Below are 17580 nucleotides of genomic sequence, written 5' to 3' on the forward strand. Positions count from 1 at the left end.
TGGGTGTAATGGGGATACAGATCTCGCTAAACTTAACTTTGTCCATGGACAGGACAATCACATCTTGGAAGACCCGGGACACAAGACGTGTATTTCAAATGATGACAAACCTGCACTGTTGCACTTGCCAGGAAAAAGTGCATTTAATTCATAAAGTGTTCTTCTGACACCTGAGTTCTTTTATGAATGAATAAAAGTTACTTTAGATGCAAGATGTGCTTTCCCTGTGCATGACTTGGGTGCTTTGGTGATCATTTCTTAATAACTAGAACAGCAGGACTTTCAAATAACAAGAAAAGTCTATGACCTCAATTTCCCTCTTGACCATTTTTTAAATAGCATAATGTTTTTATATGTAGTTCAGACCAAGCATTTTTTTCTACCTGGCATGTCTCCAGAGCAGTGATTCCCTTTCTGAGGCGGTCAGCAACGACTTTACGGTACAGCCCAAAATCGCGTCTCTTCTTCTCTTTGTCCAGCTCCTTGAGAATTTCCTAAAGCTGAGTAAATTTTTGTTGCTTTTACAGGATGAGAAATGGGACACAAGAGTCTATAGTTACAGTATCACCTCTTTTAAAGCTCAAAAATCCCTCTTTGCATTTTCTAATCCTCTTAATCCACATCTTTCCTGCATGACTGAAGTGGATTTAATGGGTGAAATCAATAGGGTAGCAAAGCTTTTCACCTGGGTTCACTTGGTCAGGTTGCTTTATGGAGAGCTGGCATTATTTTGTGCACTTAGTGTATCATTCTACAAAATCACTGATGCTTTAAGCCATACAAGCCTTTTACTTTTTATAAGGTTATGTGAGCTACCTCAAACTCCCTTTAAAATGCAGCATTGTTCGGTTCTCACTGTTGAAGAAAAGTCAGCTCTGTTGGCATAATGTGCTCTCTCTCCCTCTCTCGAAGGAATGGGCATTCTGGGTATTTTCTTCACCTGATCCAGGGCCAGCTGCAGCTCTGCTGATTGCTGTGTTCAGGCCAAAATCAGCTGTGCTAGAATCATGCAGGTTCAGATCGTTCACATAAACACCCATTTTCAGCATGTCCTCCGCAGTCTATACTACAAGAATAAAGAAAGAAAATGAGGCAGTGATTGGGAAGCACACAATTTAGTATCAAATGTCAGCACATTAGGCTAAAATGTGGAAGTTCTGTTTTTTCCACTGTTGCACAACAGAAATAGCCCATTTTCTGTTCTGTTCTGGATGTTATTACTTTTTTCTAATAAGCTGATATTAATAAAACCATTTCACTGTAAGGAAATCAAAGGAATATGCTGTCTTGAATTATCTTAAACAGTTAAACAGTGTCAACAGCAAATTAAGACCACAAATAGGAGGAAATCAGAATGTAAATTTGATATTAAGAGAGCTTGAAAAGACATTTGACCTCTTATCTAAGAGACTTCATAGGATCTAAAACTGACTGAGAGTCTGCTTGGGCCTATCACCAAGATGCCAAGATGTGAAAGATCTGTAAGATAGTCAAAAATGTGAACGCTGGGTTCTTCAAAAGAGTATCCTTTCTCTTTGAAGTGCAGGTGTACAGTAGAGTCTTGTCCTGTTGAGGTTGCTCTGCTATGTTGTGCCTTAATTTGTGGAGTGGTTGTGAGCAGGGCTAATATACTTTGTACTCGCCCTCACTTTGATAAGTCTCTTCGAGCACTCGGGGATATCTCATAGTATGAAGTCTACATTCTAATCTTCTATTTCTGGTCTTGATTTGTTGATGATGCTGTGTGATCCTTCAGGTAAAGAGAGCCTCAATTTATGTGTTTTTAATACTTAGAAGACAAAAAAATCGACTATAATGATTAAACATGATGTAGGTGGATCCATATTGGTGTTAGGCGCAATAAGCTACAGACTAACACGACTGTCTGATTGACCCTCTATATGGCCAGTCAGACATGATTAGACTGAATATACCCAGTCTTTCTTGCAGCTTGTGTTAGGTCTCTATTATTAAGGATGTGCCTAGATGTCTAGTCCTGAATCAGTATCATCAGTCACTATTGTCACAGTATGCCTTGGTCTTACATGGGTGTTCCTAGGAAGATGAGAATCCCACTAGGGGACTTAATCTGGCTCTTCAGGTGTAGAGGCTTCTTAGGAGGCTCCCACATGTCTTCAGAGATGGTCTCGCTACATTTGCCTGAATATCATTTAAGAGAGTTTTTTTAAATTGCATTTTAATTACAGAGGTTTTTTTTTTTTTTTTAATAAAATTAATTAAAAATATTTTCATTAAGATAATTAAGGAGGGACAGTGATAGATTGGTTTTCCTAAAACAGCTATTTATTTACAATCCTACTGATAAGCACAGGGAAAGTAAGATATGCTGTGTTTTTGTCTTTTCAAGACAAAGGCTGTTTGAAAAGGGTAAAATGTTCTGACCAGTTACAGTGTGGAATGCCAACAATTTGATGTCCTCGCCTACGGAGTTGGCAGAGCTGTTCTACTGAGTGAGAAAACTGCTGCACTCTTCTACCCTTCATTTCCTCCACTGCCTTTGGCTCTGATGGAGGGTGAGAAATGGAAATTGTGAGAGGATAGGTGGCCGAATGAACCAGGAAAAGTTAACTATGCAAAATTAACAATGTGTCAAGATGCAAATCCAAATCACACAGTTGGGCAATAGCCGAATAACGCTGGCCGGCAAGAGGATAAAATAAAGGGGATTTCCTCTCGAAATAATTATACACAGTATTGTGCTTCAGATTAATTTCCTTATTTCATTTCCTCTAATCCCCTTTTATTCTAGTGATGAATATTTGAGACATATTACTCAGTCTGTACTGGGTCTACAAGGTTTGCATAAGGGTCTCTTATGTACTGAAAGTTTATCTATTTCTTTCTACATTTTTAAACTTGATGGGGACTTTTATTTCCATCAAGTTGTGATCCCATTTACCGTATTAAAAATGTTTTTAATACACCATGAATTTGACATTGAAACGACAAGCAAAAAACAAATAAAAAATGACATGGCAAGACCAGTACCCCTTTCTTCTCCTCTTTTTGCTTCGTCAAACTCCTTCCTTTCCTCGTCTTCCTCCGTACTGAGTTTCAGGATATTTATCTTCTGCTTGCTTTCCACCACAGATTTCGACAAAAGCTCAAACACACTGTTCAAATGGGCGTAGATCAACAAGTAGAAACAAGTAAGAAGATACATTTTTGTTAAGTATATTCAATAGTGACGATAAAACAGGAAGGTGGGACTTTAAACTAAATTTGAATTATGACAAATAACTCCTGCCAAACTCACATTATTCCAGCTGAACTCCACATTGGTCTGACCAGAGTGAACTCTTCATTGACTTTCTTGCCTTGGGGGTTGGCGAAGATCTCTTTGAAGCCAGTACATGTTGGTCATATTAAGATTTTGTTTCTTCCCAGTACACCAAGTAGTGAGCAAATAATTTGGATAAAGTGCTGGTTTACTGTTTCAGAAACATTAGCTCGAGGAACAGTTCTAGAATAATAAGGATGACAATGTCCATGTGAAGCCTAATATGACATTCACTTATATACCTCTTTTAACTCCCAAGATGTGTCTAAATGGATATTGCATAGGCACTTAGACTCTATTAAAAGTTGGTGGACAATTTTCTTCAACTGAGAAAACAGGAGTCCTTGTTTGTGGCCCTGACAGATTTGTGCCTAAGGTAATGGAAACTTTATATTCCTTTGTCACTGTTGCTAAATCTTCTATCAGGAACCTGGGACTTTTGACTCAGCCTTCACTTTGGATACTCACATGAAATCTGTGGTTTGCTCTTTGTTGTCACTCAAGAAATGTTGCCAGGTTAAGCTCTACTGTGTCACGGTCTGAATACAAAATTATTATTCATGCCTTTATTTCACCACATCTGGATTATTGTAATTCAGTGTTCGCTTGTGTTGGAACGTCTGCTGCGAGGCCTCTAACTACTCACATTTCACTGTTGCATTGCACTATTGTTGTGGTGGCTGACCATTAACTTCAGAGTCTGCTGTAAGATTCTGGTTTTGACTTTTAGAGCTCTGCATGGGCAAACACCAGTGTACATCAGTAAACTTTTACATCCATTCATCCCCAGCGGGTCCCCAAGGTCATGTGATCAGGGCCTGCTGGGTGTGCAGTATACAGGCCTGAGAACTAAAGGAGACAGAGTTTGTGCAACAGTGGCCCCCATAATCTGGAATGCTCTCCTACTGAGACTGAAATCTGTGGACTTGGTAATCAGTTGTTTTTTTTTAAAGCAGCTAAAAACTCATTTTATTAAACTTGCTTATGGTTAGTTTTTATCTTTATGGTTTCAGATAATGTTTTGTTATAAAGCACTTTGTCATATTTATCATGAACAGTGCTATAAAAATAACATAATATCCCAATTCACATGTTATATGTTCTATGGTTGTAAAAGCTAAAACAGAATAAACATTCTCAAAAAAAGTCCTTGTCAGGATTAATGGCCTCAAATGGATTGACATTTCAGTTAGTTTCAGGGGCCCCAGTTAAATATTTCTGGAAATTGATCAGTGGAAAAAAAATTTATAATGCCAATGATTCAACCATCCATCTTTGCTGTAAATGTGTGGGTCCATTTTTGCTCTTTCCAAAAATGCTGGCCTTTAGACTGAAATGATCCTCTGCAGAGAGTTTAAAAAAAATCCTGTTCTGTCTGGCAGCTTTTGCAATCAGAGTTGTGATCTGAATGCACTGTGGTGCCAAACACATTTTTCTTTTCCAAGAACAGCTATATAAAATCTTTATAGCCTCCTCTTGTTCATGTGAATCATTTATCTGTTTATTTTGTAATTTCTATTTGGGTAATTTCATTTATTATATGTTATAGTATGACAATGTCCAAAGCAGAAAAGGCAGGGGGGTAAAAGGAAGAGGGGGTGGGGATTTAGGGAGAATGCATAATGTATCACCAACTGCTTCACCTTCACGAAAAAACAAACATACAATACCTGGAACACAAAAATTTGAAAATGCACTCATATGTAAATTAACAGTCTTCTTGTAGTGTGAGTGTTTGTGTGTGTGAGAGAGGCAGAGTGCCTGTGTATGTGTCTTTGTCACAAATGTACTTGTAATGAGTAATGAGGGTGGGAAGCCGCAATAATAGGGATTTATTTTTCCCAGTATGGATTTCAGTTGCCGAAATTCAAGAAATTTACCTTTGCTGATTCTAGATTTTGATACAAATTCTTCAAATGACATAAACTTTCCATCTTGTACAACATGTTCCAGATTTTTTTTAACCTTTTCTCTTGCCACAATGGAAAACTTATTATATTATTCTTCTGATAAATATCTAGATTGTTCCAAATGGGTGTTAGTTTACATGGATAAGTGATACATATTTATTTATTTTTTTAGAATTCCCACCAGGCTGTCAGAGAAATGTTTAATAGTGGGGCTAATGAAAGGCAGTTTTACATTTCCACAGAATGCTTGTTCTAGGCCCAGCCAAGAGCTGTCGAATACGCTTGGTTTAAAACACTTTGAAAGATATAGCAATCTATTGGATAGGAAGTGGTGATAAAAATTTGGTAGTTCTACACCACCATTGTGTTTTGGTTTTAGGCTTATCTGTGATGGTTTGATTTTCCATAAAAAGTTCCAAATGTTTGAATCTAGTGATCTAAACCAAATAAGAGAGGGTTTATTAGGGATCAGTGAAAATAAGTAGTTTATTTTCAGCAGAATCATCATTTTCATGGTCTCAGCTCTTCCCATGAGTGATATAGGTAAAGTTCTCCAACGTGTGAGATCATCCTCCACTGTTTTTAATAAAGGAATATGATTTAACTGTACCAGGTCTGAGACCTTGGTGGAAAAGTTAATACCTAGATATCTAATGTTACCTGACTGTAGTGAAGTGGTGGTGTTTTGAAAATTACAATTCAAAGGTAAAACTATTGACTTACTCCAGTTGATCGAGTAGTGATTGTCTTTATAAGCGAGGTTTGTGAGTTCCCGAGTAAATGTAATACATCATCAGCATATAGGCTTATCTTATGGTCGGTATTTTCAGTTCTTTGATATCTACACTTTCTTAGATTACTGCTGCTAATGGTTTGATAAAAATAACAAAGAGGGAGGTGAAAGTGTCTGGTGCCCCTCTGTAGGTTGAAGCTTTGTGAAGTAAGATCATTTGTTCTAACACAAGCATTTGGAGTGCTGTACAGTGTTTTAATCCTGTATATGAAGAATGAACTAAATCCAAATGTATGTTTTCCAGTTTACCCAGTCAAATGCTTCCTCTGCATCTGGGGAGACAACTGTGGTTTCAGATTTCTTGATGGAACAATAGCCTATTATATATATTAGTCTGTGTATTATTCGATGAGTGTCTGCCTTTAATCAAACCTGTTTGATCAGGTTGTGTTATGAATGGAGTGATTGTTTTTCTAATTTTCTCTCAAGGACTTTGCAAAATATTTTAAGGTCTATGTTTATAAGAGATACTGGGCTGGATGGGGAAGCAGGATTCTTGCTTGGTTTAAGAAGTAGACTAATAGGCCATAAATCTTTGTAAAACTCTGCTGAAAAAACACCTGGATCTGGGGCTTCATTGTTTGGGAGATACTGTAGGGTTTCATGGATTTCAGAGATTGAAAGAGGTGAATCCAGAGCCACAATCTGTTTGTCATTTAGTTTTGCTAGATTTATATTGTTAAGAAATTCTGCGACATCAGCGTTGGAGGGATTAATCTGTGATGAGTATAAAGCATCATAAAATTCTTTAAAAGATTTGTTTCTTTGTTGTGGATCATGAGTAATGTTTTCCAACTACCTACTACCATCTCCAAAGTTCTCCCAAAGCAAACTGTGCATCAGAAGGTTTGTTCTTCTGTTAATTATTTCATTTAATACTACTTTTAGTTTTCTCAGGTTATTAATTACATGTTCTTGTGGTGAGGCAGCATAGGCAGATTCTAGTGATTAAATTTTTTGTTCTAGTTCTAATACCAGCATTTTTCCCCTTCTTTTTCTTATATGAACAGTAAGATAATATTTTGCCTGCCATTACTACTTTTCCTGCTCCCCATAAAACACACGGTGATATTCCTGGCAGGTCATTATTATTTAAATGCATTGCCCATTCCTTTTTGAAATAAATTAATGAAATCTTGTTCTTCCAATAATGATGTATTAAATCTCCAGCTCATTATTGGTGGTGTGACTCTTTTCTCTGTCAGAGAGATAGATATCGGTGCATGATTGTTGATAGTGATAGGATGAATCTGAGTGTCTGTGATATCCCTCAAAATGACACTGCTAACTAAAAACTAGTGTAAGTGAGACAGTGAGTGGTGTACTGGTGAAAAGGTGTAATCCCTGAGAGTGGGGTGATGTTGATATGAGCGCCAAGCATCGCAAAGACCAAATCACTCATGTATTGTTTAAGAATATCTGTAGACTGCCAGTTCCTTTGACTCACTCCAATTCTAAGTGTGGTGTCAAAGTGATCCAAAAGGGAAGAAAAGAAGGAAATGATCCTCTGCAGAGAGTTAAGACTCTTAACGAATTAAGAGCAACATAATAACAAGATCTAGGAGATAGATATTTATCTTCAGGAAGCTAATCAAACACATGAAATAAGCTATTCGCTCTGGAAGAAACATGCATGACATATTCAAAACTTGTTACATTGTTTCCATTTAATTGCATCTGTGCATGTAAATACCAGAGCGAGTCCCATTTCATGTAAGCCAATCTGAAATCACAAGTAAATATGGAAGAAAAGAAATGTGTACAAGTAACTGCAGACAATACTGACAGAATCATGCAGGTTTCACTAGGTTGCATAATTCATATTTGTTCCGTTGTGAATCCTGTCTTTACCCAGAGTCCCATCCCAATAAACACTTATCTATCACTTGCTCTCCAAGTGAAAACACAAACGCTGCCTGGTGCCTCACTGAAGAGGATGATATCTTTTGCATGCTCAACAAACTGACATAGGGTCAAGATCAGGCATACAGTAGCTGGACTGATAGTTCAAAGTCTGAGTACCTACCACATATGTCATTTTCTCAGTTTCCTCCTAAGATAGGATTTCTACTTCAATATCTGTGTTGTAGAATTGTCGTCCCACTTAGGAGAGCTACCCTGCTGCAATCAGACAAGCGCATGCTGCTCATGAATGTGTAGAGGTCAACTTCGTGCACAGGAAATTAAGTTACAATCGGCTTGCGTAACCTTAATTTATGAGCTGTCTGTAGTAGGTTTATATTTAGTTTTATTTTAAATGAAGGACTGAATAGGTTAAACCTTTCCGTTTCAACAACTGTGCTCATTCATTTGTTGACATAAGGTTTTTCTCTCCATTCCCTTAAAATACATATACATATACATATACATATACATATACATATACTCTTTGAAGTAGTTTGGCCAGATTAAAAGCAGAGCTTTGTTAATATACTACAGCAGCTATAGTATACAGTACATACACATGTACACACTTTGTATGTATACTATAGCTAGTGTAGAGTGTTAAAAAACACTCATTTTGTGTTTTTGGCACAAATTGGCCAAAATACTTCAAAGCAACTTTTATTGTTAAAGAACTTTTTCTTACTTGATCACACTTAGACCTGTTAGACTAGACCCTTTCCCAGCATGCAATAAAAAAGAAAGTCACACAAACACAGGAGAGATGTAAGCACAGATAGGTCTAGGGTTTGGGGTCAAACCAATTTCCTGTTGCTCTGGTAAACCATTTTGCACACCGGCTGTTTACCCCATCATGTTTCTTGTTACCTTTGACAAACAGGGTGAAGCCCTTGCGGGTGCTGCGGTAGTGCAGCATGAGGCTCGTCTCACAGTCCTCCTCCACACAGAAACTTGGTGGCTGCAGCTTGGGGAAGCAAGTTGCCAAACTTATTGATGAAATCATGCACATTTCTCCCCAAAACCTAAAAAAATGGTCCCACGGTTATTCATAAGCAGTAAAACAAAATGTTGTTTGTATAATTTAAATAACATTTAATGTAAAGGTTTTTTTTTCATGTTGCCACAAAACTTAGTAGTTTGTAATCTGTTCCTACTCTGTGCTGTTTCTACACACTCCTCATTGGGGTTGAAGATCACAATTCAACCCCACTATTGCTATATAAGGTACTTATATACAGGTTTCCCCCCCCTATATTACCTTGCAGGAACAAGTTGTCACTGTATAAAAGAGAGAATACCCTTTTTTGGGTATTCTCTCTTTTGTGCAGCATCATTAGTTTCTGTTCAGAATTTGATTATTTCTGTTTAAGTACAGAAATCCAAGATATTGTGAAGATTGTTCCTAAACCAAGCAATCATCACAATATACTGTGGCATGAAAAACAAAAACAGACTTATACATCTGATGTCTCAGAAACTTGAGATTGGGTCAGCTCTCAGTCTCCATAAAATAAAAAAAACAGGGCATACAGTTCATATTGAGTCCACATGTATTCATTGATTAGAACAAGATAATATCCTTTTTACCTGTGACACACACAACAGTCATGGAAACTCGGGCAGCTTCTCCAGACTCCAGCTACATCTAGGAAAGAATGTCAGGGAAAGTATTAAACAAAAAACTGCTATAGCTGTGCACACCCACTGCTGCTTTGTTTTACACATACTGTAAAATTTTATTGTTATAGAAAATACAAGGCACTGAAGATGCATCGCTAGGTAATCAACCAGTGTGTAATGCTTGTAACCCATCAGTTATCGACAATAAAATCCATAAAATGAAGACAAAAAACTCTGCAAAGCATGAAAAAGTGCAAAGACAAGGCCCCTTACCTACATTCACTTAGTGCTGTATTACCCAAGGCTCTCCGACTGTGCCTGCCAGCATTACCCAGTGCTGAGAGTTTCCACCTGCAGCTGACGTGTGCTCTCCCCTGACTCTTGGATGCCAGGTCAATAGATGACCTCATCCAACATAGTAACACCAAGGCATGTTTGTGGCAGGTAATAAAAAAATAAGAAAGTTTAATTTGTGAGGCATTTGTTAAGAAAGAGGTCTGTGGCTGGTTGTGACTGGTTATGGGAATCCCTTAAAAAGAAGCTCAGTTTCCATCTTAGTTCACAGTGTCAGGCTCATTATTCGAAATTAGCTTGTACTCTTTTGCAAAAACTCATTAGGGCTACAGGTTGTTTGACTAATTACTTTACATTTGCATAATTACAGTCAGGTGCACATTAAACTGACAGGCATTGTGTTGAGATTGGCATTTGAAAGGTTTTGTTGCTTTGTGAAGTGTAGCTAAATGGATCCATTCAAAACATTCGGGCCTCCTGTTAAGGCTACTATTATCTACCCCTTGATCAGTGAAGGTTAAAATTTGACAAACATTTGTGTTTTGACTCATATCATGACTGTTTTGACCACCAGAAAGTACTTTTGCATTTGAAAAGAGTATTTTGTCATACTGGAACAGGCACATATGATAAGTGAAGCTTTATTTAAAATAACAAAAACAAAAGAAAACAAAAAAAACCTGTCAGCTATTGGGGCTTACTCAGTTTCTAAGATGAGGTAAATATTTAAACATATCCACAAGGGGGCACTGTTACAACATCTTTTATTTATTACTGGCTCTTCTTCTGCTTCCACTGGCAGAAATTAAAAACTAAAAAATGTGTGGCTGTGGCCTTTTGGTAAGGCCAGACAGCGAAGATCAAGCATTCTGTCATTTTCTGACATTTGTGGCCTTTTATATTTGGCCTGTTGCAAAATATACAGACCTAGTTCAAAATATCCTTTTACTCCATGAAAAGACTGGTTTTAGTCATGAACAAAGAGAAATACGTTTTTTACTTTAACTTTTTTAATATTTAAATCTTGACCTGGAAGGTTGAGAGACTTACTCCTATCATGTGGAGGTCTAATTAAGAAAACACTTTGAGCCATCTAGCCACCGCTTTCCACCGCACCTACTCTCCACCAGGCAACCAAAAGGGTGATGACAGCTAACCTGTAATACCTGCTCTGAGCGATAATGAGGCACTCTGTGTTCCATTTATTGTATGGCTTCCTGCCCCGTTCCCTGCCTCTTTCTTCCAAGCTGTCCCCTATATTCTACATGCTGCCTTCTGTCTTTAATGGCCTCTAGTGCAGCTTTTACCACACTCTGGTCTGGGAGGTCTGCTGCTGCCTCTTAGCCTGGGAACAGAGGGAGATAACAATGTGCTGATGGTGCCAACCACAACTCCACACAGATGCTGCGAGAGCTTTCATTAAAGATGACATGACTCATCTTCTTTTGCTTCACCAATATTACACCCCGCCTTCCTTCCGTTCTCACAAAGACAGAAGTGCCGCTGTTTCAAAAGGTGTCCATTCATACCATTTTTCAAACGCTAACAGGGAGCCAAGGAACACCTCCCTCCTATTGTTTGATGTGAACAACAGAAACACACACAGCAACACACTTACACAAATGGGCACCCAGCCCTGTTTTTCCTATTACTCCACCGCATGCACTGGCCGTATCTTTTTCACTCTTACTCATATATGTTTCTTTTCTGTCCTTGCTGGTTATCTGGGCTGGCTGACGCTGATAACTCCCCTAACAGAGCGGGGATCCAATCTTTGGAGAGAATCGGGGTCACTGGAGGAAGCCATGCATAGTTGGGCTTATTCAGCTACGGCAAAAAGATAGCGGTTTATATAAGTTTTATATCATCGAAGCACGAAACGACTTCACCATTCAAATAAGAGACATTGATTAAAGCATCAGCACAAAGCACAATCAGGTTATTGGAGCATTTCAGCAGACTCGGGCGATGGAGTTATCGGGTGACAAACTCGCACCATAAACTGCTGCTTATATTTTATAACCAGCAGCCCTTCAAGATAAAATTACACATCCCTTTGCTGTAGCAGGGCTGTGACTGCACTAAAGCTGCAGGTATGAATTCTGTGATGTGACAAAATGGAAATCTCTGCCTCTGTGGAGGAGCTGTAACTGCTGTGACCCTGTGGTGGAATACTTAATGGGAGTCTATCTGTATCCCAGCCGTCCTATCTCTCAATCCACTGAACCATGCCCCCCACACCTACCCCTTTCTCCCCCGCATGCACACACACACATGCGCGTGCACACACACCTCCCACTGCAAACGAATATTCCATATTTATCCTGCACAATCCCATGATACCACACTCTTATTGGTTTTACTGTAGACACAGCAGGAGCTGCTCCATAAAGCGACGCTAGCTGAATGCTAACAATGTCGAAGCATCTTATTGTGACTTTATGCAGCAACCAAGGTCCTCACTTTTGCTGTATTTATAGCTCCTCTGTGAGTTCTTCCCCCTGTCTTCCCTCCCTCTCTTTTCAGTTTCACCTGTCAGCATCTCTATCTTTCCCCGTACTCTTTACTTCACCTGATACTTTTCCCTCTCTCTCTCTTTTTTTACTATTTCTACAAAGACCAACTCTCAGTCTCTTCCAACACCAGCTGTCTCCAGCTTTCCACCATCATTTAAGGCAGCGTTTCCAGATTATTGCTATGATTCATCAAATAAGGAGCCGTGAAAACGTGTTTTCCATCTCCTTGATTCCTTAGTTTTTTGCACATTTGTCACACTTCAGATCATCATACAAATGTTAATATTAGACAAAAATAACCAAAGGAAATCCGAAATGTCGTTGGGTTGGAAAGTGTAGCTTTTTTTCCTTTCATAAGAGATGATTTCATTTATTAAAGGAAAAAAAGATCACCAAACCTGTTTCACCCTTGGCACAAAGAACTACAATCAAGAATTTGCTTTTACTGGCAATGTTTTTTTTTTCCATATAACTGTGAGTGATTTTTGTCCCAGTCTTCTCTGCAGAATTATTTTAATTCAACCACATTTGAGGGTTTTCAAGCATGAAAGGTCCGATTTAAGTCCAGACTTTGATTAGGTAACTCCAGAAGCTTTATTTTGTGTTTTTCTTAGCCATTCAGAGGTGGACTTGCTAGTGTGTTTCAGATGTTTGTCCTACTACATAACCCAAGTGTGCTTGAACTTCAGCACACTTGGGTCCTTCATGGTTTTCTTTTAGAGAGCGGAATTGCGGATTTGTTTTGGTCCCTAAAGCAGCCTAAGAATATCACTCTAACACCACCATGTTTGACTGTTGGTATGATGATCTTTTTATGAAATGTTATGTTGCTTTTATGCCAGGTGTAACGGAACTCTAAAAAGTTAACAGATTGTCTTGTCAATCCATAGAATATTCTCTCAAATGTCTTCAGGTTATCAGGATGTTTTGGGGTTTCGCGCTGTTTTTGATCAGCAGTGGTTTTTTCCTTTGAAATCTCTCATTGATGCCATTTTTCCTCAGTCTCTTTCTTATTGTATAATCATGAACACTGACTTTAATTGATGCAAGTGAGGCCTGAAGTTCTTTAGATGTCATTCTGGGTTCTTTTCTGACTTCACTGATAAATTGTTGACGCTCTCTTGAAGTAATTTTGGTAGGCTGGCCATTCCTGGGAAGTTTCATCAATGTTCCAGTTGTTCTGCACTTGTCGATAATGGCTCGAGTCCCAGAACCTTAGAAATGGCTTTTTAACTGCTTCCAACCTAGAAGGAGGTTAATGACTTTGTCTCTCAGTTGCTTCTTTAGATTGTGGTATGATGTGTTGCTTTTGGAAATCATTTAACCAACTTTAATTTATCAGACAGACTCTATTTAAGTGTTTTCTTGGTTTAACATATCTAGTAACCCCCCGTCTGCGTTACTCTGCATTAATTTAACTGAATCTTCCTTTGACATTTAAAAGCATGTGGTGTGAGGATGTTTTTACGCCTATTTCTGTGTGCCATTGCGAGGTGAAGGTAACAGCACCTGACCAAACGCTGCTCATATTCACTCAGTCTCTCTACAGGCCCTTTCAACTGCAACCAATGGAAATACAGTGCTCTTGGAGGTGTAAAAATAGTGTCAAATCCTAACAAAGGCAATTCTAAAACTAGAGATAGGAGAAAGGGAAGTGCGTAGGGGGGGTGCTATTCGGAAAGAAAGAGAATTCAGGGTTCCGCAGTCTGCATATAAATATTCTATTAACTTCAGCTGGCTCCATAACGGTATGGCTCTGCGGTTTTGTATTCAGAGCCTAGAATTTGAAATGAAATTATTGTGGAGGTGGAGGTAGAGAGGGAAGTATTGGTGGTGAAATAGCCGCTTCCTTTCTTCCAATTTTCTCTTCTTCCCTCTTTCGCCCCTTCTCCTTATCACGGGTGACACTAATCCAATTTCAGCTCTGCTTGTGACAGCTCTAACGTGGTTTGGTGTACCGATTCCACCCGCCTTATGCACCCACATAAACACATAAGTGGTTCATGCACACTTTGAAAGGTCACATACAGTATCTACACAATGCACACGCTGAGGGATACATATATGTCCAGGTGTGCACTTTACAATGCATACGCACAAAATCTCACACACATTTGTATGACGTTCAAAACACGACTAGTAACACAGTATGAAGGGAATCTTTGCTCAGGTTCTAATGTATCTATCAGCAAGACTTACCAAAATGAGACTGGAAACCCATTCTAAAGGCAGCTACAGTAGTAGCTGTCCGGGCCAATTTTTCTTTTCCCACCCACTCATAAAAACAGTAAGAAGGGTAAATCATCATCATCAGACACTAGTCGATGGTTTTGAGATTTGATGAATGCTATCCACGCGGACGTTTTTACCTGCTAGAAGCCTTTACCTGCTTCGAGACTACAAATCAAAAAGCTTCCTTAATCAAAAATAATTTCAAGAAACAAAAATCTCCACAATAACATGCCTTTCCAAAAACTGTTACTTAGTTTCTCTTAATAATGCACAGGCTTCATTCAATATTGGAAGAACTGATCCTTTAAACCCCACTATATTACTGTGATAGAGCAAAACTCAAGGTTCACTTGCTGCTGAAAGCTTGAGCAATATCTAAGTAAATGACAAAATGCTATAGTATTGTATTGTGACAGTAATATAATTCCAGAGTTGAGTGTTTGCTTTACTTTCCAATCACATTCTGGCATATTACTAAGAATTCATTAACTGTAAAAATACACTCCAATTTTGTTAAATTAACATGACTAGACTTCTGAAGCAGATTTAGACATTGTGTTAGTCTTTCTTTTACTCTCAGCACGAAACATGGCTGTATTGCATCAGCCTCTTGGGGATACTGCTGGTAGAGAAATTAGTCTCTGTGCGCCTTACATGATGGATTTCTCCCTCTTTGATTATTGAATCTTGGTGCAGAATTGTGAGATTAGGAATAAGTCCATGGCTCTTTGATTCAGAGTGACTGACACCAATGGCTGACATTAACCGATGGTATAGAAATTCCATTATAGTTGCTGGAAATGAGAAAATTGCACTCCCATACAACAAACTCGGTAAGAAATGCAGCACGACACCAAAAATGTTCTTTAAAGGTCTGGTAAAAATATTACTGCTCAATAGAAACTCAAAATTGGGTTGTGAACTGTTAATTGAAATCTGTAGATCTTTTAACACACAAACACAAGGCTGCATTTTTGTTTTTTACCTCAAGAATATATTGCATCACTTCACAATTTTGTAGGCCTCAACCTTTTATTGCTCTTATGTCCAGATTTCTGGCAACCCAAGATTGAGGGACCTCCAGTGGCTGTCATATCATCAGTGAGTTATGACTTTTCTTCATCAGAGATGTGGCTTTAAGTAGTATGACATTGTCCTTGAGCTGCTAAGCCTTGAATGAAGGATGGTAAACTTCATGAAGCAGGAATATGTGGGAATGGGAAGGAAAGTTTAGTATTTCTATACAAAGAATCATATTGAATATTTCTTAACTTAAGACAAGTTAACAGCAGTTCTGAAATCATAGTTACTCTGTCAGAATGTATTTTTTGTATCATATTTACTTAAGCTGGCATGTGTAATATGGTTTATAACAAGGATATTGCTGGATTGGATTTTTCCTCCAAATTAGTAGACAAGCCAGTGATCTGTATTTGGTAAATTTAGTCAAGTCTGTGTGCAAAGGCAGCATTTCACCAGAGTTAAAGCATTTTCTTCCAGACAAGAAATTCAATTGTTACTGGAGTAACTTCAGTTTGCAAACAGATGCTACAGCTCCGTGTTGATTTCACACCTAGATTGTATTATTAGTAGGCAGGAGACATTGCATGCACAGAGTGGGTGAAGTAAGGACACTGACTGGGGAGGGTGGCGGCATGGTATTTAATTCAGATTATGACTATCAGTACTTTATGCATTTGCTCCATTTATCTGTTTTCTGTCTGTGGGTTTCTGCATTAACTGACTTTTATATGTAATTTACTGCTCAGCCATCTGCCCACATTGATTTTTATGGTCCAAACAGCCCACACTGGAATGAATGACACCGAAAAGCAGATAATTGAGCACATTGTAAGTAATGCTGGCATCAATTCTGTTTTGATTTTATGCTAAAAATAGGTAGTGACTTCACATGCAATTTCATAAATGACAACCATTTGGCACATTGCATTTTATATTATTCGTAAAGATCAGTTCACAATTATGATTTGTGTATTCTTGTTTTGCAGGCTTCAAAAGTGGAAACAGAAAGTTCCAGTCGTGGAAGTTTTTCTGCCCCTGTGAAGTGGCAGGCAAAGAGTACGCACTGAGAGAGTGGTTGTGAGGTAAACAAAAGTTTTGCATTTTATTTTGGTAACTTGAACAAGTGCTGAAGACAGCAGTTCTTCTCTTACCTGGTATTGTTGCATTGACCACACAGCACAGGAAACAGGAGACAACAACTTAAAGATGATAAACCTTCAGTGCTTTCCTTCATCTCCTTTTGTAGTTTATTGTTGCCACATCAATGCACATACACAGTGGCACACACACCACACACACACACACACACACACACACACACACACACACACACACACACACACACACACACACACACACACACACACACACTTTCCACACACCATTGAGCATCCCATTTCCTATTCCTATCCCCCATGTTTCCACTGAGAGTCCTTTGACAGTTGTCATCATCCCGAACGTCTCTAAGAGTAGCACATTTATTTTTTTGCGTGGCTGGGTATTGGTGTCTAAATAGGAGGCAAGGTCACAGAGTGTTTGTGAAGATGGTCCCCAGAGGATACACTGACAAAACAAAAGATGGTGAGACAAAAAGCCAACATTAGTTTCCAGCAAGAGAGGTAATTGCATCACAAAGAAGTAATTTAAAACAGGGTCATAGCCCGGCTGCTGTAGGCCCCTTTACGTTTGTGCATGTGCAGTCATGTTGTACAGGGAGTGCAGAATTATTAGGCAAATGAGTATTTTGTCCACATCATCCTCTTCATGCATGTTGCCTTACTCCAAGCTGTATAGGCTCGAAAGCCTACTACCAATTAAGCATATTAGGTGATGTGCATCTCTGTAATGAGAAGGGGTGTGGTCTAATGACATCAACACCCTATATCAGGTGTGCATAATTATTAGGCAACGTCCTTTCCTTTGGCAAAATGGGTCAAAAGAAGGACTTGACAGGCTCAGAAAAGTCAAAAATAGTGAGATATCTTG

Source organism: Aulonocara sp. 'chitande type north' Nkhata Bay, linkage group LG11 (genome assembly GCF_057382095.1).
Source record: "Aulonocara sp. 'chitande type north' Nkhata Bay isolate Kocher_YH1m ecotype deep benthic linkage group LG11, A_spYH_male_GT1.1, whole genome shotgun sequence".
NCBI lineage: Eukaryota > Metazoa > Chordata > Actinopteri > Cichliformes > Cichlidae > Aulonocara > Aulonocara sp. 'chitande type north' Nkhata Bay.